Source organism: Mauremys reevesii, linkage group 12, assembly GCF_016161935.1.
Source record: "Mauremys reevesii isolate NIE-2019 linkage group 12, ASM1616193v1, whole genome shotgun sequence".
Lineage (NCBI taxonomy): Eukaryota > Metazoa > Chordata > Testudines > Geoemydidae > Mauremys > Mauremys reevesii.
In genome coordinates, this window is record NC_052634.1 from 39926637 (window position 1) to 39952436 (window position 25800).

The following is a 25800-nucleotide window of genomic DNA, read 5'->3' on the forward strand; positions in this document are numbered from 1 at the left end:
CCCCCAGCATTGCTGCAGCGACCCCTGGTGGCCACGGAGGGCAGTTGCCTATGTGACCCCACCACTGCCATTGCGCCTGTGAGCGCTGGTGGGTGGGTGAGGCAGGGCCATGTATGTATATCAGCCATTGGGGCAGTGCCCTCTGCGTATCCCACTCTCATCTTGGTGACTCGTGTTGCCCAGGTGGGGCAGTTCCCTGTGTGTATTTACCCCCCCCAACCCCTGCATTGGGCCAGTGAGCACTGGTAGCCAGAGGAGTCAGTGCCTGAGGTGTGTTCTTCACCTCCCCCAAGGTGGCAGGGTGCCTGGGTGGCCGTGTCAGGCAGTGCCCTGGGTATCTTCCAACCCCTTTGTGGCAGTGAGCCCTGCTCCTGGTGTGTGTCACTCCCCCACTGGGGATGTGCACTGGTGGCCAAGTAGGGCAGTGCCCTATGTGTAGCCCCCTCTCTCTCCCTCCCCCCTGCAGGGTGACCAGACAGAAAGTGTGAAGAATCGGGACGGGGTGGAGGGTAATAGGCACCTACATAAGAAAAAGCCCCGAATATTGGGACTGTCCCTATTAAATTGGGACATCTGGTCACCCTATCCCCTCTACCCCTGAGCCAGGTATGGCAGGCACTGATCCCTGGCATCTCCGTAGGGCAATACCCTCTGTATATCCCCCAATTGGGGCAGTGACCCCTGCTGGTCAGGTGGGGCAGTGCCCTGTGTGTGTCCCCCCCTATTTAGGTAGTGACCCTGGTGGCTAAGTGAGGCAGTGGCCTTTGATTTCCTCTTCTCTCCCCAGCCCCCTCTCTCTCTGGGGTAGGGCCCCCAGTTGGGGCACTACCCGATGTGTATCTCTACTAATTGGAGCAGTGACCTCCCCGTGGTGCCCTGGTGTGGCAGTGCCCTATTGGTATCTCCCTCCCCCTCTCCCCACACCATTGTAGTAGTGGCCACTTCAGGCAGTGGCCTGTTTATCATCCCCCCACACCACCACCACCACCACCACCACCACCATTGCAGCAGTGCCCTGCATGTATCCCCCCCAACCATTGCTGCAGTGACCCCAGGTGCCCAGTTTGAGTAGTAGCCTGTGTGTACCTCACCTCTTGGGGCAGTAACTTGTGGGGCCACGTAGGGCAGTGGCCTGTATGTACCATCTCCTCTGGAGCAGTGACCACTGGTGTCTTGGTGCTAAGATGCAGCCACCTCTGGGGTACATGGTGGGCTGTTTACAGGCCAATGGGGACAGGCCCCCTCTTCCAGGAAGTAGGGGAATGTCTGGTGTTTGGGGCAGAGCGTTCCACCTTCTATTGAACTGTGATGCTCTGAGCACCTTTCCCCTGCATGAAGACGATCCTGTGTGGCTCCAAAGCTGGTCCAGTAACAGGTATCACCTCACCTGCCTTGTCTCCTGGTATTCTGGCCAGTGTCCAACTTCCCCTTCGCTGTTGGTCCTCAAACCTCCTCCAAGCAACCCCCCCCCCCAGTCCCTTAAGCTGCCAAACTTCCCCTGGAGCCCAACCCTGGCAGGGGGGCACCCCACCTGAAAACCCTACAGCACCATGGGAGTGGTAGTGTCCACTGCCTCCATCTCCCACCAGCCAGGACAGGCCCCACAGCACCATGGGAGTGGTCGTGTCTCCTGCTTCCATTTCTTGACAGCTGCTGCCAGGCCCAGCCCAGACTTCCCGTTTCTGGTGCGAGTCCGGAAGCAGATGCTGCCATGAGGCGGTGCTGGGAAGGGCGGTGCTGGTGTCAGGAGAAAGCAGGAGGAGCAGGTGGGGTCTGTGCTCCTGCGGGGAGGTGCTGCCCTTGCTGTGAAAAGGCCCCGCCCTTAGGGGAGATGTCATCTCTCTGCCCTGCCACGCTCTGCCCAGCCCCTGCTTGTCACGGGAGCAGGGCTGGCTCCAGGCACCAGTGTAGCAAGCAGGTGCTTGGAGCGGCTAATTCAAAGGGGCAGCCCGTCCGGTATCGGGGCAGCACGGCTGGGTCTTTGGTTTGGCGGCGGGTCCCTCATTCCCTGTCTTAGTCTTTGAGCTGCCGCCGAATTGCTGCCAAAGAGGAAGCGGGGGAGGACTCACCGCAGAACTGCCATAGAAGCAGCAGTGTGGTTGAGCTGCTTGTCCTTTTCCCCCCTCCTGCTTGGGGCGGCAGAAAAGCTGGAGCTGGCCCTGCACAGGAGGAGCAGGCTCCAGTCTGCGGAGCTGCAGCAGGGAACCCAGCAGCCCAACGCCTGTCAGGCCCCCCCGTTCTCCATGCCCCTAATCCCTGCTGCCCCCCCACCCATCAGTTAGAGAACAGGAGGCAACTTAACTTCTGCTCACTGTTCCCGGTGGGGCTCTAACAGAGCGCGTCCCGGAGCCACTTAACTTCCATTCGCTGTTCCCTTTATAGACGCACAGTCAGAGCTCTCACAGGCTGGGCAGCAAGGAGCTGGTGCCCTTTTTCTCACTCCAGTGGATATTGCAGCCCTTAGTATAGAGGTTTGTTCTTTAAACATGGGGTCAATCTCCTGTGGGGTTGGGCCACAGGAGAGCCCCGTGCCCCTTCCTGTGCTTCTAACCCTGCACTGTTCACCCTGCGTCCTCCCCCATGCCCCTAACCCTGTGCCCCCCTCTGGCACCCCAAACCTCTACACCCCTAACCCTGTGTCCCCTACACCCCTAACCCTGTGCCCCCTCTGGGACCCCTAACCTCTGCACCCCTAACCCTGTGCTCCCCCCTGAACTCCCTCCAGCACCCAACCCCTACATCCCCAACCTCTGGCACCCCTAACCCTGCACCCCTAACCCTGTGCTCCCTCCAGCACCCCTAACCCCTACATCCCCAACCTCTCGCTCCCCTAACCCTGCACCCCCTCCAGCACCCTTATGTCCCTCACCCCTAACCCTGTGCCCCCTACACCCCTAACCCTGTGCCCCTCCGAACCCTAAACCTGTGACATCTGGCACCCCTACACCCCAACCCTGCACCTCCCTCCTGCACTCCTCACCCTGCCTCCTAACCTCTGCACCCCTAACCCCTGTGCCCCCTCCTGTCCCCCTAACCCTGCACACCCTCTGGTGCCCCAAAGCTCTGACCCCAAGCTCTGAACCCCTAACCCTGCGCCCCTAACCCCTGCACCCCTAACCCCTGCCTCCTCCCACACCCATAATCCCTGCACTGTGCCCCTTTTTCCCCTAACCCCTGCACCCCCTCCTGTGCCCACTTGGGGAAACTGACCTGGATGCACGGAGTAGCTGGCATTGCTGCTCGCTCCCCCCACCGCCCCTGAACACTGCTCCTCCGCACATCGCTAGGGGGCTGTGAGGAGGGAGCAAGGAGCGACATCAGGGCTCCCTGCCTCCAGGTCACCTTCCCCACCTGGGCTGCATAAGGGGAGGACAGAGAGCAGCAGCCCAGGTGGGGAAGGTGACCTGGAGGCAGGGAACCCTGATGTCGCTCCTTGCTCCCCTCTCACAGCCCCCTAGGGGGGCACAGAGGAAAATTGGGGGGAGCAGTATCCGCTCATCACCGCCATCTCCCCCTTCTCTTCCCCTCCCTCCCCCCATGTTCCTATGCCGGGAGGGAGCAGGGAGAAATCTGGGCACCACCCCAAGCAGCACTCCCCTGCCAGCCGGGAGCAGTTTCTGACTTTACACCGGCAGCACACACCTCTCTGCTACCGTACAGCACCGCCCTTGACCATGGTACCCCTGGACAATTCCCTGGTGGCACCCACCCCTAAGGCTGGCTCTGGCTATGGGCTTCAGAGGGAGTGAGCAGACCAGGTGGCCATGGAGAGATCCAGCCCCTGTTCTCCCCTCCCAGCTTCTAGCAATCAGAGGCCAGGGACATGCTTCCATGCTGATGACAGGTACTGCTCGATAACGATCCAAAGTACATTCATATTCCTCATCTGAGTCAGATGCCACCAACCGAAGATTGATTTTCCTGTCTAGTGGTTCAGGTTCTGTACTGTTCACATTAGAGTGTTGCTCTTTGAGGACTTCTGACAACATGTTTCACACCTCGTCCCTCGTGGACTTTGGAAGGCTCTTCAGATTCTTAAACCTTGGCTCGAGCGCTGTAGCTATCTCTAGAAATCTCACATTATACCTTCTTTGTGTTTTTTGTCAAATTTGCAGTGAAAGTGTTCTTAAAGTGAACAACGTGTGCTGGGGCATCACCCAAGACTGCCATAAAACGAAATATACAGCAGAATGCGGATAAAACCATGGAGCAGGAGACATACAGTTCTTCATCAAGGTCTTCAGTCACAAATTAATGCATTATTTTTTTAACGAGCGTTATCAGCATGGAAGCATGTCCTCTGGAATGGTGGTTGAAGTATGAAGGCATATGGATGTTAGCATATCTGGCACGTTAATACCTTGCAATGCTGGCTACGAAAGTGCCAGGAGAGAGCCTGTTCTCACTTTTAGGTGACGTATATAAGACACGGGCAGCATTATTCTAGTAAATGTAAACAAACTTGTTTGTCTTAGCGATTGGCTGAACAAGAAGTAGGACTGACTGGACTCTAAAGTTTTACATTGTTTTCTTTTTGAGTCCACTTACGCAACAAAAAAAATCTACATATGCAAGTTGCACTTTAATGATAAAGAGATTGCACTGCAGTACTTTATATTTTACAGTGTAAATATTTGTAATAAAACTATATATAGTGAGCACTGTACACTTCGTATTCTGTGTTGTAATTGAAATCAATATATTGAAAATGTAGAAAAACAAAAATAAATTTAAATTGGTATTCTATTGTTTAACGATGTGATTAAAAGAGATTAATTATGATTTTTTTAAAGTTAATTGTGTAAGTTAACTGCGATTAATTGACAGCCCTAGATTTGAATTTTTCTGTCACATGCAGGACAAGCTGGAATAGCTGTGTCTATTGGGTTTCCGGGAAACCCAAAGCCCGCCCCATGCTAACGCATCCCCCCCCCCAGCCTAAGGGGAGGTTCCACAGGGCCTCAGAAACCCACTAATTGCGGGGGACAACTAGTAAAAGAACAGGGACAGGAGTGCGGTCAAAGGGTCATAAGAAGGGAGCCTGACGGGGGCACTGAGCAGAGAACCCCGGACAGCCCCCACTGCTCCTCGAAGGCGTCAAGGGAGCCAGCGGATGCCGCCCAGAGGAACTCTGCCCGGATACGTGAAGGGACTAAGGATCGAGAACAGTCGCAGGAGCCTGGGGGGAATTGTGCTGTGAAATGGTTTCCTGTTCTGACATGTCCCCAATTGCCCTTTTTGCCCTATCAGGCTGCAGCGCAACATCCATGTTTTGCTCCAGCTCATTCCGTCCTCCCAGGGGCCGGGGAAGGGAAATGGCTGCAGTGGAGCCAGTTGAGGGAGGGATTAGCAGGGAGTTGCTGGCGGGTTCCCTTTGGGGGAGAAAGGGCAGTAAATACATAGTGGGTGGGAACTTCCAGGAAGGTTGGTCTGGGTGGGGAGAGGGCAGGAAATCCCCAGGGTGGGGGACAGGGAGTGACAAACCTGCTGGGATTTGTTTACTGTGAGGCTCCAGCATTTCTCAAGTGTGGCCACCAGGGGCTTTTATTGTGGCCACAGCCTCCTGGGCTGTAATTGAGGGAGTGCGGTGGGGCTCAGGCTTCAGGCTTCTGCTCTGGGATGGTGGGCGGCAGGCTCAGTCAAGATACATGGAACGTAGGCTGGGTGGGGAGAAGTTTGTGTAACTCATCCAACTATTGATATACATGTGACTCAAATATTACCAATCTGTGTGTCCCCCCCCCAACCAACCATCTCCCAAACAGACCCTCAGTCCAGAAAGCATTCATCCCTCATATTGTTAAAAAGATTCAAAGGAAACAGAAGAATCCCAGCTTTTAAAACAATCCTCTAGGAAGACAAAGAAACTCACATCTGTAGACTCAGAAAACAGTCCCAAGAAATTTTAACAATATGTTGTTATGAAGAAACCAAAGTGATAAAGAGACCTGATTTTTCAACTACTTTAAAAAAATCTTCTCAAATCAGCATCTTTAAAGTGATAAGATAAGAGCAGACACTACACTTTTGATCTTAGTTCCAAGGAACGGAGAAGTGATGCTGAGAGTTTCGGATGCTAGGCAGCCACTCTTCCCCCACTGCTTTCTACTTCAGCACGAGGAGCTCCGAGACACGCACCAAACACCATTCACGGGGCTTTAATAACTAGGTAACTCGAAGTGATGATCACTTCCCCAAAATGACTCCACTGGAAGAATTCAAAGCAAGAGCCCTTAACACACAATTCTGTTCAAAGACAGAGAAGTCTTTCAGCCTCCTTCCTCTTGCTGGTTTCCCTATATGCTCCTAATTTGCATAAACGCACCCACTAACCTGTGACTAACAATCTCTTACAGCAAAACAGGCCAAAGAAAGCCTAAGCAAGCGCTATACCGCAGCCCCAATGCTCTTTTCTGCTCCTTCTCAAACGTACAGTCATCAGGCACACACAAGTGTTTTGCTCCATACCAGTCCAGTTTCTTGTCTAACCACTGCACACACATGGCATAACCCTACCCTGATCTGATTCCCGACTTTTGTGCTCAATCCAGGAAAACGAGTATTGAGAGAGAAGCTGTGCAGGGAAGTCTTCCTCAACTTGCACTCCAATCCCCAAGGGCCTTTCGGGCTCTTCTGTGGACTTCAGGTTCCATTTGATTGCCAAGGTTTATGGTCTTATTAATTAGCCATCTCCTAATGCAAGGATGCTACATGACAGACTAAAGATCGATTTTCCAAAAGAGCTGAGAAACAGAACTAAAGCTGAGCCTGAGGTGTTACATTTCCATGAACATCCAGGTTCTGACTGTGCCCTGGCAAGTTCAATGCTTCCGAAAGAAATCAGAAAATAAGGAGCCCGTCAGGTCCCCCTGCTAGCACCCAGATCTAGTCAATCTGCTGGGAAATAAGGAAAAGGTGATGAATAAAGAAGTCAGGAAATAACAAGGAAATGAAGAGGTTTGTCGAACGGGTTTCTGTCCGATATACCATCTTCTCAGCTACCAATCAAAGTTAAAGACCTAAAGTCGACCTATCGCCATAAGTACAGGTGGTTGAATGGAAGTTAAAAGGAGCTGCTGTCACAAGTGTTAGGAGCCTGCAAGCAACATGCAGACCATTTAAAAATGCTGCAATTAGAGGCTGCGACAAAGTTCCTCCTCTACCTTGGTGGGTCCTGTGCTTATTGGCAGATTTGCTCACCTCAGTGATCTTCCCCTCTGGTGGAACCCACAGTCTGGGTCAACTCCTCCTGTGTCTGATCAGGAGTTGGGAGGTTTGGGGGGAACTCAGGCCCACCCTCTACTCCGGGTTCCAGCCCAGGGCCCTGTGGATCGCAGCTGTCTATAGTGCCTCCTGTAACAGCTGCATGACAGCTACAACTCCCTGGGCTACTTCCCCCTGGCCTCCTCCAACCACCTTCTTTATCCTCACCACAGGACCTTCCTCCTGCTGTCTGATAACGCTTGTACTCCTCAGTCCTCCAGCAGCTACACCCTCTCCCTCTCAGCTCCTTGCACCTCTTGCTCCCAGCCCCTCACACGCACACCACAAACTGAAGTGAATCCTTTTTAAACCCAGGTGCCCTGAGTAGCCTGCCTTGATTGGCTGCAGGTGTCTAATCAGCCTATCAGGGGTGCGGAAAGCCCCAGGGCAGGTGCAAGGAAGTTTTAGGCCCTAGGTGAAACTTCCACCTTGCACCCTCCCACCCAGCTAACCGCGTCTGTCCGTTCCCCCACCCCCCGCAGCTAACTCAGCCCCCCACCCGGGGAGCCCCCCTGCAGCAACTACCCCCATCCCCGTGGCAGCTAACCCTGCCTGGGAGACTTCCTCCCACCCCACCCCTGCCACGGCAGCTTACCCTGCCTGGGAGACCTCCTGCGGACATGGGTGGCAAGTTTGTAGAAATTTTGGTGGTGCCCAGAACCTGCCCCCCCAACTCTGCCCCCCCCAACTCTGATCCCACCTGCCTAATGCTCTGGGAGGGGGCTCGGGAGGGGGAGGTCTGGGATGCAGATCCTGGGCTGGGGATTAGGGTGCAGGAGGGGTGCAGGCTTTGGGATGGAGTTTGGGTGCTGGGTGCAGGTTTGGGGCTGGGGCAGGGGTGGGTGTGCAGGAGGGTGAAGGGTGCAGGCTTTGGGACTGAGTTTGGGGTTGGGAAGGGGTATGTGGGAAGGGGAGGGTGCACCTGGTGGGGAGGGTGTTGGGGGAGCGGAGGGAATACAGGGGTGAGGGCTGTGGGGCTGAGGATGAGGGATTCATGATGCCGGAGGGGACTCAGGGCTGGGGCTGAGGATTAGGGTGCAGGGGGATGAGGGCTCTGGTTGGGGATGAGGATTAGGGTGCAGGGGGATGAGGGGTTCATGCTGCGCAGGGGGGCTCAGGGCTGGGGCAGAGGATTAGGGTGCGGGGATGAGGGGTTCATGCTGCGGGGCTCAGGGCTGGGGCAGAGGATTAGGGTGCGGGGATGAGGGGTTCATGCTGCAGGGGCTCAGGGCTGGGGCTGAGGATTAGGGTGCGGGGGGATGAGGGGTTCATGCTGCGCAGGGGGGCTCAGGGCTGGGGGAGAGGATTAGGGTGCGGGGATGAGGGGTTCATGCTGCGGGGGCTCAGGGCTGGGGCAGAGGATTAGGGTGCAGGGGATGAGGGGTTCATGCTGCGCAGGGGCTCAGGGCTGGGGCAGAGGATTAGGGTGCAGGGGGATGAGGGCTCTGGCTGGGGCTGAGGATTAGGGTGCGGGGTATGAGGGGTTCATGCTGCAGGGGGGCTCAGGGCTGGGGCAGAGGATTAGGGTGCGGGGGATGAGGGCTCTGGCTGGGTCTGAGGATTAGGGTGCAGGGGGATGAGGGGTTCATGCGGCGCAGGGGGGGCTCAGGGCTGGGGTAGAGGATTAGGGTGCGGGGATGAGGGGTTCATGCTGCAGGGGGCTCAGGGCTGGGGCAGAGGATTAGGGTGCGGGGATGAGGGTTCATGCTGCGGGGCTCAGGGCTGGGGCAGAGGATTAGGGTGCGGGGATGAGGGTTCATGCTGCAGGGGCTCAGGGCTGGGGCAGAGGATTAGGGTGCAGGGGATGAGGGGTTCATGCTGCGCAGGGGCTCAGGGATGGGGCAGAGGATTAGGGTGCGGGGATGAGGGGTTCATGCTGCAGGGGGGCTCAGGGCTGGGGCAGAGGATTAGGGTGCAGGGGGATGAGAGGTTCATGCTGCGGGGGGGGGGGCTCAGGGCTGGGGCACAGGATTAGGGTGCGGGGGGATGAGGGCTCTGTCTGGGGTTGAGGATTAGGGTGCGGGGAGATGAGGGCTCTGGCCGGGGTTGAGGATTAGGGTGCAGGGGGATGAGGGGTTCATGCTGCGGGGGCGCTCAAGGCTGGGGCTGAGGATTAGGGTGCGGGGGTATGAGGGGTTCATGCTGCGGGGGGGCTCAGGGCTGGGGCAGAGGATTAGGGTGCAGGGGGATGAGGGCTCTGGCTGGGGATGAGGGTTTGGGGCATTGGGGAGGCTCAGGGCCGGGGGAGAGACCCAGCTCCAAATATTGCTGGAGCAGGGCCCCCAGCCCTGAATATTCCTGGAGCCCGGGCACCGCACACAGATATAACCTGCCGCCCCTGCCTGTGGCAGCTAAGCCTGCCTGGGGAGCCCGCCCCAGCTCACCTCGGCTCCACCCCCTCCACTGAGCACCCGGCATCGCTCTAATTCTCCTCCCCACCCAGGCTTGCGACGCCGACTGGAGGAGACTTTGAGCTGGGCTGTGTGCTCGGCGGAGGAGGCAGAGCGGAGGTGAGCTGGGGTGGGGAGCTGTTCCCCTGTGCGCCCCTTTCCCCCGTTACTGGGGACAGCCCTCCCCGCGCGCCCCCCCCAGCTCACCTCTGCTCCACCTCCTCGCCTGAGGGGGCTTTTAGACGCCTCCAACCACTAGGCGCCCTAGGTGGCCGCCTAGTTTGCCCAAATGGTTGCACGGGCCCTGGTGTTCACAAGCAGTGTGAAAACGTGCAATTCCCGCTCACACTGCACAGGGGCAGCACAGCTCCGGGGTTCTCTGGAATCACACAATAATGCTGGCTTTGTTCCCACAGCACCTCGAGCTTTGCACAGTGAGACATGGGGGTATTGCAGCACCCGCCGCAGCCCTCGGTCCCGCACCTCTGCTTCTCTGCAGGGAACTTGTTATGCCACGAGAGGGTGCAGGGAGACTGTGCAGGAGACCCAGGCCCACGCGCTGAGCACTGCAGCTCCAGTGCAGTGTTCGGGATTCATTTCTGCTCTCTGATAAACTGCTCCAGGCTCCTCTGTCCAACTAATATTCGTCCAGGCTCCCTGGCGCTGTTAGTATCTGTCCAGAGCTCTCGCCAGCCCTGCCCCAGGAGAGCTGGGCGCTCGCCCTGCTCTAGGAGAGCCAGGCAGGTCCTGAGCACTAGATGGTGACCCTAGGCCAGTGGTGCCAGAACAATCTGTATAGTGGGGGGTGCTGAGCCACCCAACCAACTGTAACCCCTGGGTGTGATGGAAACCACGTCAAGCCAGGGGCTGCTGCAGCCCCCCAGTTCCAGCCCCTCTGCCCAGGCAGCTCCCCCAGCCTGACACACACACACAGCCCCTGCACCCAGCCCACCCCAGGGCTCCTCAGCCAAGAGGGGAGCCCCCCGGCTGAGTGGGGAATCAGAACCCCCCGAAATTACCCTGGGATCAGCATGATCTGCCTCCGCCCTGCCCTGCTCTGCATGTATTCGGAGTGAGTCAGTTTCCCTGTCCCAACATGTGTCCCCCAATGTGTCTCTTCTCCTCCCCAGTTCCCTCCAAACCACCCCATTTCCCCTGCACCCCGGGCTGGGTCTCTGCCAAACCCCCTTCTCCCCTCCTGCCCCCAATATCTCCCTTCTCCTACAGGTCTATAGGGCTGGATCCCTCCCTCCCCCCTTCTCCCCTCATTTCCTGCCTCTGGGGATCTATGGAGATGGGTCTCTCCCCCCTCCATCCCCTCCCCTGCCCCCAATATCCCTCTGGGGCTCTGTGGGGCTGGAGCTGGGGCTCTCTCCCTGCCCCTGTGATCCCCCCTGCACAGCATGTCCTGGGAGTGATTCAGATTTCCCCCCCCACACACCCCACCTGTCTCTTCTCTCCCCCAGCTCCCTCCACCCCACCCCATTTCTCCTGCACCCCAGGCTGGGTCTCTCCCTCCCCCCTTCTCCCCCCATCCCCCCATCCCTTCCCCCAATAGCTCCCTGCCCCAGGCTGTCTATGGGGCTGGGTCTCTCCCTGAAGCCCCGCCCCCAGCGCGGGGCTCACAGACAATCCCCGCCCAGCGGCTGTGACGTGTGGTGACGTAATCACTCCCCGCGGGCAACTCATTCACTGGAGACTAAAACGACAGAAGGTGTCACGTGTCCATGGGCGGGGCTATGCAGATGAGCAGTGTCTGGCGGCAGGACGGGGAGCAGCGAGAGGAACCGAAGGAGCCCGGCGGAGAGAATTCTCTGTGTGTGGACAGAATCCGGTGTGGGGAGTTCGTGCTGTGGGTGCCTGCGCCGGAGTCACTTCGGGGCAGTGATTGCTACTGAGCTGCATAGTGACCAAAGGGGTGTGAATGGGGTTTGGTGCCTGGCGGGGAGCAGCTCCTGGTGGTAAGGTGCCCATCATGCCCGACCCGCAGCCCCTGCTATCCCAGTCCTGACCTCCAGACTTACAGCTCTGCCGGTGCCCCTCACTCCCGACACGCAGCCCCTGCTATCCCAGTCCTGACCTGCAGACTCACAGCTTTGCTGGTGCCCCTCACTCCCGACCTGCAGCCCTGCTATCCCAGTCCTGACCTCCAGACCCACAGCTCTGCGGGTGCCCCTCACTCCCGACCCGCAGCTCCCTGGTTTCCCCCCAGCTCTACCATTGCTCCTCACTCCCAACCAGCAGCCAGATCCATAAACAGCAAAACCTCCCTGTGTCTCTGGTCTGAGCCAGGGCATTCGATGCCAGTGAACCTTTTTCTCCTGCAATGGCAACGGTCAGACAGAGGGGTCATGGCACCTGCATCCCTGCCAGGGAGATATTGGCTCCGCTCTTTCTTTCTTTCTGCTGCTGTTGTTAGTCCATGAAACATCAAGGGTGGAATGCAAGGCTGAGTTCACGCACCAGCCCTCTGAAAAATTTCAGTGCCCCAGAGAAATCCTGCCCCCTGCTATTGGAACGATGTGCTGGAGATTTGACTAGGAAAGGGACTGTCTGAATTGTCAGAGTGGGGAATGAACAACAATCTACAGCAATGTCGTTCACACAAACACACTCTAATCCTGCTCCACCCGGAAGGGAAATGGGCAGGAATTCTCGCTGTTCAGCCCAGGACACACTTACACTGATGCGCAGCCGTGAGTGTGCTGGGGAAGCTGGTCTGGGCAAACAATTTGAAGTGACAATTTAGTGAGAACAAAATCATCATGCAGTGAAATGGCTGCAGGTCAAGTAGTTGTGGCTGAGTGCTTAAGGTGATGGACTAGAAATCTATGGGGGTCTCCCTGCGCAGGTTCGAATCCTGCCAACTATGCAAGCGCTCCGCTGCTGTTGTTATTATTGCAGTCTTAGTGCCTGAGCATCCACAGTGCGAACTGGAGATAAATCTAGTTTTACTCTGTCTACACTTAAAATGCTGCTGTGGCACTGCTATAGCACTTTGGAGTAGACAGTGACTGGAGGGATTGTCCCATCCCTGTAATAGCTGCATGGACAGAACAATTCTTCCTTTTCTTTAGCACTATCTAACCCGGGCTTAGGTCACCTTAACTATATGGGTTTGTGGGGGGATCACACCCTGGGAGACATCGCTTTGCCAGTTCAGTGCCCAGCGTACACCAGCCCTTAGATCCCTTTGGGTATTTCAATGCAGGCACTGACCTGTGACAGGAAAACATCAGCTCACAAACACAGAGACTGAATTTCCCACATTTAATCTCGCTGCACTTTCCAGAAAGTCACAAAATTCAATTCATTCTTGCTAGGACAGAGAAAAAATAAGTGATTCTAAGTTTTTGGCTTGGGTAAATAAAATTAAGTGTTTAATTAATATAGTAAAAATCTGTCCTGATTCCTCTAACTAACACCATAGCGTGAAATAGGAACAGAGACAAATCTTGTCAGTGACGACTAATTTCACAAATGATCTTCCCATTATTAATTTCCATGCTGCCCCTATTGGAGGTCTGGGCATCTCCAGTGTCATTGCTCTGCGTTCACCTTCCCCTAGAATTGTTCTCGGACATTCGACTTCCTCTGCGGCATGGGGCTCGGGTCACTTGCTGGAGGATTCCCTGCACCTTGAGGTCTTTAAGCCACGATTTGAGGACTTCAATAACTCAGACATAGGTTAGGGGTTTGTTACAGGAGTGGGTGAGTGAGATTCTGTGGCCTGCATTGTGCAGGAGGTCAGACTAGATGATCATAATGGTCCCTTCTGACCTTAAGTCTATGAATCTTTGAATCTAGTCCCAAATTTGGAAAACTATGCAGTTCAGCATGAGAATAGTGACCCCGTCTCCTTCCTGCACCTGCTCTACATTGCTCCACAGCAGCTTCTCCACCTGCAGAGTCACCCCAGCACGGCAGTGCAACCCCCAGTGTTCAGCAGGGGCCCCTGGCAAGGACAGTGGGTGCAGCTAACAGCCCGGTGTGCCTGGCAGTGAGGCAGCTGTAAAAAAGCAACACCCTCCCCCCCAGAAGTACAGAGACTGAATTCCCCAACTATAACATCATGACCCTCTGTAGAAAGCCACACGTGTCAGTTTTCACAGGGAGATGCAAAAATCAAGTGACACCAATTTTTAAGTTGAGTAAATAAAGTTGAGGAGATAGTTATTAACCTCACAAAAATACACTAAAGATCCCTCAACATAACACCTGAAGGTGAAATATGAACAGAGACAAACCTTGTCAGCAAAGGCTCATTTCCCAAACCATCCCCAAAATTACTAATTCCCACCCCTCCTCCACAGGAGCTCTGTGCAGTGTAACTGTTCTGCAGGCAGCTTCCCATTAAATGCTGTTGTGGGACATTCCCAGGCCTGGAAATGTACCAACGACAGAATTTGAAGAGCAAACCTGGCTCCCTGCACCAGGCGGGATTTGAGTGTTTTGTCCCTGTCACTTAGTCTTTGTCAATAGTACAGACGCCAGGGGCAGGACTCCAGGCTCTGCTTGAGGGATCCTGGCACAGGGGCTGGGGGGGAGAAAGGATGGTAGATTCTGACCTGGAGAGGAGGTAATAAGTGAAGGGGGCATTTTTTATTAGTCTCCTCCTGATGGTCCCCAGGGCTGGAATTCTACATTCCACAGGCCAAATGAGGGGGTGATGCCATTTGGTTAATGAAAACCAGTGCTCTAGGTGAAGTTTGAACTCATAACCTCAGCATAGTTTCTATCAGCACTGCCCTATAAGTACTGTGTGCTAACCAATTGCACCACTGGAGCACCTGTTAATTAGGATTCTCTGAGACTCTTAGGTTGATACAGGCGACGGGTGACCCCAAAACATTCTCAGTGGGGTTGAGAGCAGGTAGCGACAAGTGTTGTACTTGGTGGGGTGGATTCTTCTTAAGGGTTCCAGGCCCCATTTGACCCTTTTGTTCTTCCCTGTGTAATAACAGAGCTGGTTAAGACTCAATGGAGAGTCTTGCTGCAGACCAACAGAGCTGAAATCACTGATAACCAGCTCTAAGCATTAGTCCTGCTTTGGGACAGTGTCTCTCATGCAACAAACTGCCCAGTCTGCGCTAGCAGTGAGGCTCCCTCACTAACAGCTGAAATCAGGGAGAGCTGTGTGAAGCGCAGGGCCCCAGGGGTGCCTGAACAGGGGGGAACAACACCCCAGGTGCCCAGAGGAGGAGAGGTGTGTTGGGCTCCAGCCTGGGACTCTGCCTCCCTCCTGCCTAGCCCTGACTGTGAAGCCTGACCCTTGCCCTCCTTCCTTTAAATGCCACGTGGGCAAGAGGAAGAGTGTGGCAGCTGCAGGGACCAAAGTTGTGGACATCAGGTGAAGCAGCGAGAAACAACCATATGGTCAACCCACAGGAATCTCTAGCCAGACTGTTAAGTTCTAGGACCCCCAACCGATAGCCGCCCATTGAACAAACCAGACCAGAGACTTATCTCCAGTGGGGATCAGTCACCCAGCAGGAGAGAAAAACCTCACTCTAGTTGACCCTGAGAGAAGGTAGCCAAACACATTGAGCTCCAGGGCTTTGCAGCAAAGCAACATGTCACCACAAGGTCCCACTGAGATTTGAACTCAGATTCCAGGATTCAGAGTCCTGAGTGCTGCCCATTACACCATGGGACCTGCTGCTATTTCATTTTCTAGACCCCTGTGACTCTCAGCTGGCTGGTTTGCACTCTGCACTTATTGCTTCCCATCAGCAGCTTCCTCTCGCAGGACTCTCTCTCCTCCTCCAGTGACTGTGGTCCTGCACTACTGGATCCGTGGGTCCTGCCCTGAGTCCCTGCATCCCCCTGCTTTGTCTCCATTCCCTGCAGGCTGCAAAAATGTCAGGGCAGGCCACCCCTCCCTTCACTCGATGCTCCCGCTCATATCAGCCAACTGCAGCCTCATCTCCTGGAACTCGGGCAGCTGTCGCTTGATCCGGTCGTACAGTCACACGCTGACCGGCTCCCCTGCCTGGATGCTCTTGTGGAAATCCCACAGGTGACACTGCAGGACTTTGCACTGTTGGTTTCTTTAATGTTGTGGTGTTTCCCCAGCCGCCGGAACAAAGCTGCCAACTCCTCCCTCACCGACTCCCACCAATCCCCCTGGTAACCACAGAACCCTCTGATGCTTTCCCGTTCTGCCAACACCGCCAGGCCTCGCCCCCCTGCTCCTTTATCTTGCAAGCTCTGGATGTTCAGCTTCCAATATCCTCTGCCCTGGGTCAGGGAATTGCCCACATTGAGCACACGGTGAGAGCTGCGTGATCCGAACTGTCCATTGGCTCCACCCTGCACTGGGCTGTCGACGCGCTCTCCTTCATGTAAATCCGGTCAGTGCGACTCCTGGCCTGTCCCCGCAGAAAGGTGTATCCCCTCTGCGGCTGGTGTGAGCTCGGGTCAGAGCAATAGGAGGCTATCGCCCACCCTCCACTGGTTCACTGTGCAGAAACACGTTCTCTAAGCCGACCTCACTACAGACCTGCGCCAGGTAGTGCTCATCATAGAAGAGTTTCCTCTGACGGTTGGGAAAACAGGACCAGCAGTTCTCAGGCCGGTGCAACAATTGAAATCCCCCCCAACACCAAACACCGTGCGGTCTAGAAGAAGGGAGCCAGTTCCTTCATAGGACTTTCCTTTCATGACTTAACTGGGGACCATACACACTAATATAGCCGTAACCAGTGCCATGGAGCACAAAGCCACCTGGTCCGAGCTCCACCACCTTCTGTACTCGCACTGCGAATGTGAAGAACAAGACTCCAGCCCCATCATTCTTCCCTGGCCTGGAGGACCAGAGAGATGGGCCCTTCCTCCAATCACCCTCTGCCCATCAAGCTACCCTAGAGTTGTTAATGTGCATTTCCTGAACACCCACCATGTCCAAGCCCAGCTGCTCCAAGACACTGAACATCACTTGCCTCCTCCTGGGCCCCCAACTCCCTTCCACAGGGCCACTTTCACACATGCCCCTTCCCTGGTACTGCCCTCCCTCAGCTGCACAGAAGAGTTTTCATCCTCTATTCCTGCCTGTCACTGCCCAGCACCCCCTCTAGCACTCTCTTCCTGCCATATTGGGTCCACCAATAACTCACTTAGGAGAGACAGCTCCTGTCCCTCATTGTTAAATGTCAGGCCAGGCAATTAGGGGCAGAAGCCCACAGTATCTTTTCCTACTGCAGAGCCCAAGCTCAGGGACTCACCTTGGGCGCAGGGACCACTGTGCTCCCAGAAAACAAGCCACCCCTGTGCAAAGAGGGATGAAAGGGCCTGCCAAAGCCTGGGATTGAACCAGGGACCTTTAGATTTTCAGTCTAACGCTCTCCCAACTGAGCTACTTTGGCAGCTATGTAGTAATATTTTGGCCTGTTGCTTCTCTGTCTGGGATGTTGTTGTCAGCAGTTGCACACAAAAAGGACAGGAAAACGAACGGCTGCTCCACACCCCCACCGGAGGAACCCGGCGCCCTTAGCTGCTCCCCCTGCTCCCCCCCAGCTGTGCTACTGAGTGGAAGCGTCCTGTGCCCATAACACAGAGGTCGATCAATCAAAACCCTCTTCTGCCAGCACCGCGCCTCCTTCTTCTTACACTGGGCCTGCAAGCGAGGGGGCGGCTGGCACAACCCCAAGAGTCTAACCTGTGCGGCAGGAGGCGGCTGACGCCTGCAGCCTGCTGGGGAGCTCCCAGAAGTTATTAAGGGACAGAGACTCCTCAATGCCCTTAGTAACAAGGGTTTGGGGGTCACCGAGGCCAGTAAGGGGTCACTATGTCGGCCCTATAACCCTGGGTGTCAGGTCACTGTGCAGCTTTGATCTAGAGCTCGGATCCCAACAACCAACCAGCAGCCCACAGCCTCCCCCTGGGTCTGCCCCACCTGGTTACTCCTTACAGGCCGACCTTACCCCCCTTCCAGCCCCAGATTCGCCCCCTAATCATCCTACTGCCACTCAGAGCCACAGCCGTGGAGGTGCTGAAGGAGGGAGGGGTGACTCTAGGGTGGGGTTCTTCTCTAACGATGGCTGGCAGAAAGGTGGTGCTCAGCTCTGTCAGCCACCTGCCCAGTTGCCTCGCTGCCAGGGGATGCAGACGTTTCTGTAAGGCCATTAAATGGGGTATTTGGCTTCTGAGTGAATGTGAGGAATGTGCAATCCTGAGAGGGAATTTCCATCCCACCTTCTAGTGTTCTTCAGGGCCCCAGTGGCCTAATGGATAAGGCATTGGCTTCCTAAGCCAGAGATTGTGGGTTCAAGTCCCATCTGGGGTGGAAAAACTCCTTTCTTCTTGTATATTGCAAAGAAGCCTTGGTGTTATTTTCACCAAGGAAGCTGGGAGATGTTTGAACCCAAAGTACTGGATCTTGGGAACAATCCCCCAGAAATGGCATCTTCTACTTGACAAACACTTTCTAGACCCATCAGTAGCAAATCCTTAATACTAGTGTTTATCTGTATAGAATAGAAGGAAGGGGAGTGTTTACTCCGACACCTCAGTGAGTGAAACAGACAGAAAGAGCAAGGCCGTCCTGAAAGAGAATGGATCTGTCTGGAGACAAAGCAGAACCTGAGAATGAGCAACAGTGTGAAAAGAAGAACTTCAAATGTGTGTTAGGTGTTAGTTAGGTTGGTCTGACAAATTTCAAGAAAATACCAATGCTCGTAGACTGATGCGGACACTGGCTGCTTCTGGTCATTTATTGAGAAATATTTTCCTTAACTATGTTATGGAATATTGGGTGGGCTATGAAGGCACCATTCCTCCTGCTTTCGCCCTTCGAGACAACACAGCTACATGGCATGCGGCCAATGCTCACCTTCCAGTCAACTGCTAGAGAAGACAACACAGACAGGGATGGCAGCAGGGCAGACTGGAGCTCCACGGAGATGGTGGGACCAGCCCACCATGCACAAGGCTGAGCCAGCAAGTGCGGTGTGTGCTTTACTGTGTCCCTACTCACTGCACATGGTGGTGGAGGGCAGTTACTGAGTTTGGGTGGTCTGGCAAATTTAGGGCTTGGCTACACTTGCAGAGGTAGAGCACTGGGAGTTAAACCACAGCAGGGAAACCGCTGCCGTGTGTTCACACTGACAGCTGCAAGCGCACTGGAGTGGCCACATTAGCAGCTCTGGCAATGCCACAGAGAGCAGTGCAGTGTGGTAGCTATCCCAGTGTGCAAGTGGCTGCAACGTGCTTTTCAAATGGGGGATGGGGATGGAGTGTGACAGGGAGTGTGTTGTGTGTACGTGGGGGGAGCGACAGTGTGTTTGGGGGGCTGACAGTGTCTCAGCATGCTGTCTTGTGTGTTCAGACAGCAGCAGACCCCCCTCTCTCACACACACTCACAACAGCAGCAACATTCCACACTAATGGTTGCTTTGTCCCAGAGCAGACAAGCAGCCGGCTGTCAGAAACGGAGCTTTGAAAGGCGATATCCGCATGCCTGCAGCCGATTTCAAAACACTGACCAGAGTGGGCACTTGACTTCAGGGGATTATGGGCCATTTCCTGAGGCCAAACACAGTGCAGTGATGCAACACATCATCCACACTGATGCCCGGGTATTTCAGCAGGGCTCAGCGAGCTTTATACTTCTCATGGAGGTGGATTACCAGGAGCGCTACAACTGCAGAGCCCAGGTGCTCCATGTGCCTTGCGAGTGTGGACACTTCAGGAGTTAGGGCACCCAGGGCTGCTTTATTGCGCTCTAACTTGCAAGTGTAGCCAAGCCCCTAGACTATGTCACTTGTGTGACTTACTTGTGCTATTGTAATAAATACAATAGACGTGCAATGGTCAGAAATTGCACCAGCAGAAAAGTATATTGCAGGGAAACCCTAAGGAAATTAAGAGTTTAAATTATCCTCCACACGTCCCGCGTCCCACTAAAATGAATCCAACCCACAGGTTGGCAGGGGCTGGCTGGGGGCAGGGAGTGGCTGTGGCAGGGAAGGCGGGGGAGGGGCGCAGACACTCACACGGGGGGGGGCTGGGAGCAGCAGGACGCAGCCGGGGACTCACAGGGCAGCAGCAGGAGCCCCAGGGCCAGAGGTCCGAGGAGCAGGAGCAGCAACAGGGCCAGGAGGCAGCTCACATGGCTCCCGCAGCGCAGCGCAGCGCCCCCCGGCGGCCGGGAGGAGGAATTACAGGCTTCCCAGGCAGAGCCCATCAAAGCTTCCCTCGCAGGGAAGCTAGTTAACAAGCGGTTCTAAAACCGCTTCTAAATTTAACAACGGGTTCGTGCGAACCGGTGCAAACCGGCTCCAGCTCACCCCTGCCTCTAGGTCAGAACCAGTCTCAGCCCGGGTCAGACCCTGGGAGCCCAGCCCCCTCTGTCGCCACGGCCATGTCTATTGGTCTCCTGGAAAGGTCCATTCTCATTGGTAGCTGTCCAGTGGCAGTGAGTTCCACAGGCCTCGGCACAGGCTGTGTGGGGCAGGAGGTCCTTGTGTTGGGAGCAGTGGGAGTGAACTGTGTGCGGTTGTGTCTCTGAGCACAATTGCGAATATTCTGGGGGGGGGGTGTGATTGTGAGTGTGGCTGGGGGTGTGATTGTTTTTCTTTTTGGGGGTTGGGCTAGCATGCCCCTCTGGGTGTGTTGTGTGTGTGTTCTTGGGATTGTGTGAGTCCCTTTGTGCATCAATGTGTTTGTGTTTGCGTGTGTGTGTGTGTCACTTGCTGCAGGATACAAAATCCTGCAAAGCAACCACACACACAGAGCGGGGCTCAGCCCCACCAGCAGGGGGCAGCTGGGACACACACATCTCTCCTGGGCCAGCTTGGACAATTTCCCATCACGACCCGCCACAGTGCTGGTGCCCCCCACACGGGGGTGAGCAGTGACTGGGCAGGGGGGGCTGATATGCTGAATTCAGAAGGAAGCACTTTGCAACATCAGTCAAGGCCCTTAGCAGAGCTGGGACACAGACCCAGTGACCCCTGCACCACCCTGGGAGGGGAGTGGGGTCTAGTGGTCAGAGCAGGGAGGGGGCTGGGCACCAGGATCCCTGGGAGTGGAGGGGGTCTAGAGCAGGGGGACTGGGAGCCAGGACTCCTGGGTTCCATAGGGGAGACTGTTTGTTTCCTGGGCTCCCCTCCATAGAGATCTCAGCCCAGCCCCCTAGTAGAGAGTGAGTGGCAGCGGGGGAAGTTGCTCTCCCACTTCACAAACATGATTCAATTCCCGCCCCCCTTCCATGGGCTGTGACATTACAGAGCCGCCCCCCTCCCCAAGGCTGAAAGTAGAAGCCCCGCCCTACCAGAGAAGGGTGGGGTCTATACGTAGCTCAGTGGCAATCACTGCCCCGAAGTGACTCCGGCGCAGGCACCCACCGCACGAACTCCCCACACCAGATTCTGTCCACACGCAGAGAATTCTCTCCGCCGGGCTCCTTCGGTTCCTCTCGCTGCTCCCCGTCCTGCCGCCAGACACTGCTCATCTGCATAGCCCCGCCCATGGACATGTGACACCTTCTGTCATTTTGGTCTCGAGTGAATGAGTTGCCCGCGGGGAGTGAGCATGTCACCGCACGTCACAGTCGCCGGGCGGGGATTGTCTGTGAGCCCCGTGCTGGGGGCGGGGCTTCAGGGAGAGACCCAGCCCCATAGACAGCCTGGGGCAAGGAGCTATTGGGAAAAGGGATGAGGGGATGGGGGGAGAGACCCAGCCCCATAGCCCTGTAGGAGCTGGGGATATTGGGGTCAAGAGGGGAGAAGGGGGGTTGGCAGAGACCCACCCTGGGGTGCAGGGGAAATGGGGTGGGGTGGAGGGAGACGTGGGGCGGGGGTGGGGGTGAAACGTTGTTCCAGGGAATCTGAGTCACTCCCAGGACATGCTGTGCAGGGGGGAGCACAGGGGCAGAGAGAGAGCCCCAGCCCCACAGAGACCCAAAGGGATATTGGGGGCAGGGGAGGGGATGGAGGGAGGAGAGACCCAGCCCCATAGACCCCGAGAGGCAGGAAATGAGGGGAGAAGGGGGGGATCCAGCCCTATAGACCTGTAGGGGCAGGGAGATATTAGGGGCAGGAGGGGAGAAGGGGGGGTGGCAGAGACCCAGCCCGGGGTGCAGTGGAAATGGGGTGGTTTGGAGGGAAAGAGACACAGGGCAGGACACACCTTGGGACAGGGAAACTGACTCACTCCGAATACATGCGGAGCAGGGCAGGGCGGAGGCAGATCATGCTGGTCCCAGGGTAATTTTGGGGGTTCTGATTCCCCACTCAGCCGGGGGGCTCCCCTCTGGGCTGAGGAGAGCTGGGGTGGGGCCAGGGGCGGCTCTAGGATTTCCGCCGCCCCAAGCAGGGCGGCACGCCGCGGGGGGCGCTCTGCTGGTCGCTGGTCCTCCAGCTCCAGTGGACCTCCTGCAGGCATGCCTGGGGATGCTCCACCGGATCCACGGGCCTCTCTGCAGGCATGCCTGCGGGAGGTCCACCGGGGCTGACTGCCGCCCTCCCGCGGGACGCCGCCCCAAGCGCGCGCTTGGCACGCTGGGGTCTGGAGCCGGCCCTGTGGTGGGCGGGTGCAGGGGCTGTGTGTGTGTGTCAGGCTGGGGAGCTGCCTGGGCAGAGGGGCTGGAACCAGGGGCAGCTCCAGGCACCAGCACACCAAGCGCCTGGTTGGGGCAGCAAGCTGCGGGGGGGGGGGGGCTCTGCGAGGGCAGCAGTCACCCCCCAACCCCTCCCCCACTCTACCCCCCTTCGAATACATGCAGAGCAGGGCAGGGCGGAGGCAGATCATGCTGGTCCCAGGGTAATTTCAGGGGGTTCTGATTCCCCACTCAGCCGGGGGGCTCCCCTCTGGGCTGAGGAGACCTGGGGTGGGGCGGGTGCAGGGGCTGTGTGTGTGTGTGTGTGTGTGTCAGGCTGGGGGAGCTGCCTGGGCAGAGGGGCTGGAACCAGGGGCGGCTCCAGGCACCAGCACACCAAGCGCATGGTTGGGGGGAGCAAGCTGCAGGGGGCGCTCTGCTGGTCGCCGTGAGGGCAGCAGGCACCCAACCCTCCCCACTCTATCCCCAGCCCACTCCTCCCAGAGCTGGGGAGAACCCAGGAGTCCTGGTTCCCAGCCCTGCCCCTCCCCCACTCTACCCCCCGAGCCCCACTCTCCTCCCAGAGCTGGGGGGAGAACCCAGGAGTCCTGGTTCCCAGCCCTGCCCCTCCCCCACTCTACCTCCCGAGCCCCACTCTCCTCCCAGAGCTGGGGGGAGAACCCAGGAGTCCTGGTTCCCAGCCCTGCCCCTCCCCACTCTACCCCCTAGCCCCACATCCCTCCCCGAGCTGGGGGGAGAACCCAGGAGTGCTGGCCCTCCGTCTTTCCATATGGGTCCATCCCACAGCTCCCCGGGGTCGGAGAGCCGAGGCCAAGGGAGAAGCAGGCGGGGGCGCTGGCAGGCGGCGCTGCAGGGGCAGGGCCGGGCCGAGACCCGGGACACGCGAGGTCACGTCAGGAGCCGGAGGGGGGCGGGGCGGGGATGAGGAGTTGCGCTGTGGGGGAGGTGTCAGATTGACCCAGGGACCCGCCCTCACCTGGGCTGGAGAGGACGGAGGCGCCCCGGGGAAGGCTGGGAGTTGTAGTTCCTGGCTCGTCTCAGAGCGGAAGTGACGGACGGTTGCTCAGACAACGCGCCCCCTCCCGGTGCACACTGGGAAGCGTAGTTCTCTCTCTCTCTCTCTCTCTCTCTCTCTCACACACACGCGGCCTCTATTGGAGGAGGGGCCGTAACTCGTCACTTCGCCGCGCCCCTCCCTGCTCCCTGATTGGCGGAGAGAGCGCGGGACAGAGATTCGGCGCGTGGGGGGAGGTCCCGTTTCCCTCGCCCTGAGGCTTCGCTGCCCCCCCCACCCCAGGCCTCAAATAAAATCTGAACAAATAGACAAGATAGGCAAACAGTAGGATAAAGAACTATTAACCTCCATTTATAGATGGAGAACTGAGGCAGAGATGAAGGACCAGCTTTTCAAAGGTATTTAGGTGCTTAAGATGCAAAGAGATTCTTAAAGGTGCTTTTGAAAATCCCACCAGCAGGTTAGGTGCATAACACCCACCGATTTCAATAGGAATTAGGTGCCAAACCTTACTTAAGCACGACTGGTCTATCTCTCGTTCCAATTTTCACCAAAACCAATATGGTTCTGCTCACTGATGCCTAGAATATTCCTGGAATTTTGGAATTGATTGGATGTGGTGTTCACAAGTTCATGTTACAAACAGACAAATGCCATCAGGTAGAGTGAAGAACTCACTCAGTAAACAAGTTTTCAAATGTTTTCCTCACACAGATCACTTCTTCAGATAAAGAATATTTCTTCTCCCAACCCGCCCTGCCTCACACCTACAGTACCCCACAGCAAGAAGAGAGCTCAGTGACAGGAGAAAAGATAATTTTAGGACAGGAGTAAGGACAGAGCCAAGTGGTTTAAAAGTGATGGGTGCAGTCAGTCATTACATGATGATGGACACAGTCTGTGACATCACACTCCATTGCCAAGGAAACAATTGTGACATCTCATGCAGAGGAGTGTAAACAAGAAGCGGGCAGCATTATCTCCTGCAAATATAAACAACTTGTTTGTCTGAGTGATTGGCTGAATAAAATATTATATTATGCTTATAACATCGCAGGGTATAGATGGTCAAAACACCTGGCTTTATGCCCTGATACCGGATGGGCCGCCCCTTTGAATTGGCCGCTCCAAGCACCTGCTTGCTACCCTGGTGCCTGGAGCCAGCCCTGCTCCCGTGACAAGCAGGGGCTGGTGCAGAGCGTGGCAGGACAGGGAGATGACATCTCCCCTAAGGGTGGGGCCTTTTCACAGCAAGGGCAGCACCTCCCCGCAGGAGCACAGACCCCACCTACTCCTCCTGCTTTCTCCTGACACCAGCACCACCCTTCCCAGCACCAACTCATGGCAGCATCTGCTTCCGGACTCGCACCAGAAACGGGAAGTCTGGGCTGGACCTGGCAGCGGCTGTCAGGAAATGGAAGCAGGAGACATGACCACTCCCATGGTGCAGGGGGGGGCACCCTGGCTGATGGGAGATGGAGGCAGTGGACACTACCACTCCCATGGTGCAGTAGGGTTTTCAGGTGGGGTGCCCCCCCCACCAGGGTTGGGCACCTCCCCCCCCCCACCAGGGTTGGGCTCCAGGGGAGGTTTAGCATCTTAAGGGACTGGGGGGGCGTTGCTTGGAGGAGGTTTGAGGACCAACAGCGAAAGGGAAGTTGGACACCGCCCAGAATACCAGGGAGACAAGGCAGGTGAGGTGATACCTGTTACTGGACCAGCTTTGGAGCCACACAGGGTTTTCTTCATGCAGGGGAAAGGTGCTCAGAGTATCACAGTTCAATAGAAGGTGGAACGCTCTGCTCTGAACACCAGACATTCCCCTACTTCCTGGAACGGGGGGGCCTGTCCCCATTGTCCTGTAAAGAGCCCCAACATGTAACCCAGCGGTGGCTGCATCTTAGCACCAAGACACCAGTGGTCACTGCTCCAGAGGAGATGGTACATACAGGCCATTGCTCTACGTGGTCACCAGACTCTGCACTGTCTTAGCTGGCCCCACACATTACTGCCCCGAGAGGTGAGGTACACACAGGCTACTACTCAAACTGGGCACCTGGGGTCACTGCAGCAATGGTTGGGGGGGATACATGCAGGGCACTGCTGCACATGGCCACTAGGGTGCACTGCTGCAATGGTGGGGGGGGGGGGGTGAAAAAATGGCCACGGCCGGAAGTGGCCCCAACCACAATGGTGTGGGGAGAGGGGGAGGGAGATACCAATAGGGCACTGCCACACCAGGGCACCACGGGGAGGTCACTGCTCCAATTAGTAGAGATACACATCGGGTAGTGCCCCAACTGGGGGCCCTACCCCAGAGAGAGAGGGGGCTGGGGAGAGAAGAGGAAATCAAAGGCCACTGCATCACTTAGCCACCAGGGGTCACTACCTAAATAAGGGACACACACACACAGGGCACTGCCCCACCTGACCAGCAGGGGTCACTGCCCCAATTGGGGGATATGCAGAGGGTATTGCCCCACGGGGATGCCAGGGATCAGTGCCTGCCATATCTGGCACAGGGGTAGAGGGGATAGGGTGACCAGATGTCCTGATTTTATAGGGATATTCAG

General features: G+C 56.4%; 3 non-coding genes and 1 pseudogene across 3 annotated transcripts; 1 reads left to right on the forward strand and 3 right to left on the reverse strand.

Annotated features, from left to right (window-relative positions):
* LOC120375816 overlaps positions 1–25800 on the reverse strand; it is a 647258-nt pseudogene that overhangs the window by 360126 nt on the left and 261332 nt on the right.
* TRNAQ-CUG lies at positions 15238–15309 on the reverse strand. The gene has a single exon. It is a non-coding gene; the product is annotated as a tRNA-Gln (tRNA).
* Positions 16945–17017, reverse strand: TRNAF-GAA. The gene has a single exon. It is a non-coding gene; the product is annotated as a tRNA-Phe (tRNA).
* Positions 17865–17937, forward strand: TRNAR-CCU. Its single transcript has one exon. It is a non-coding gene; the product is annotated as a tRNA-Arg (tRNA).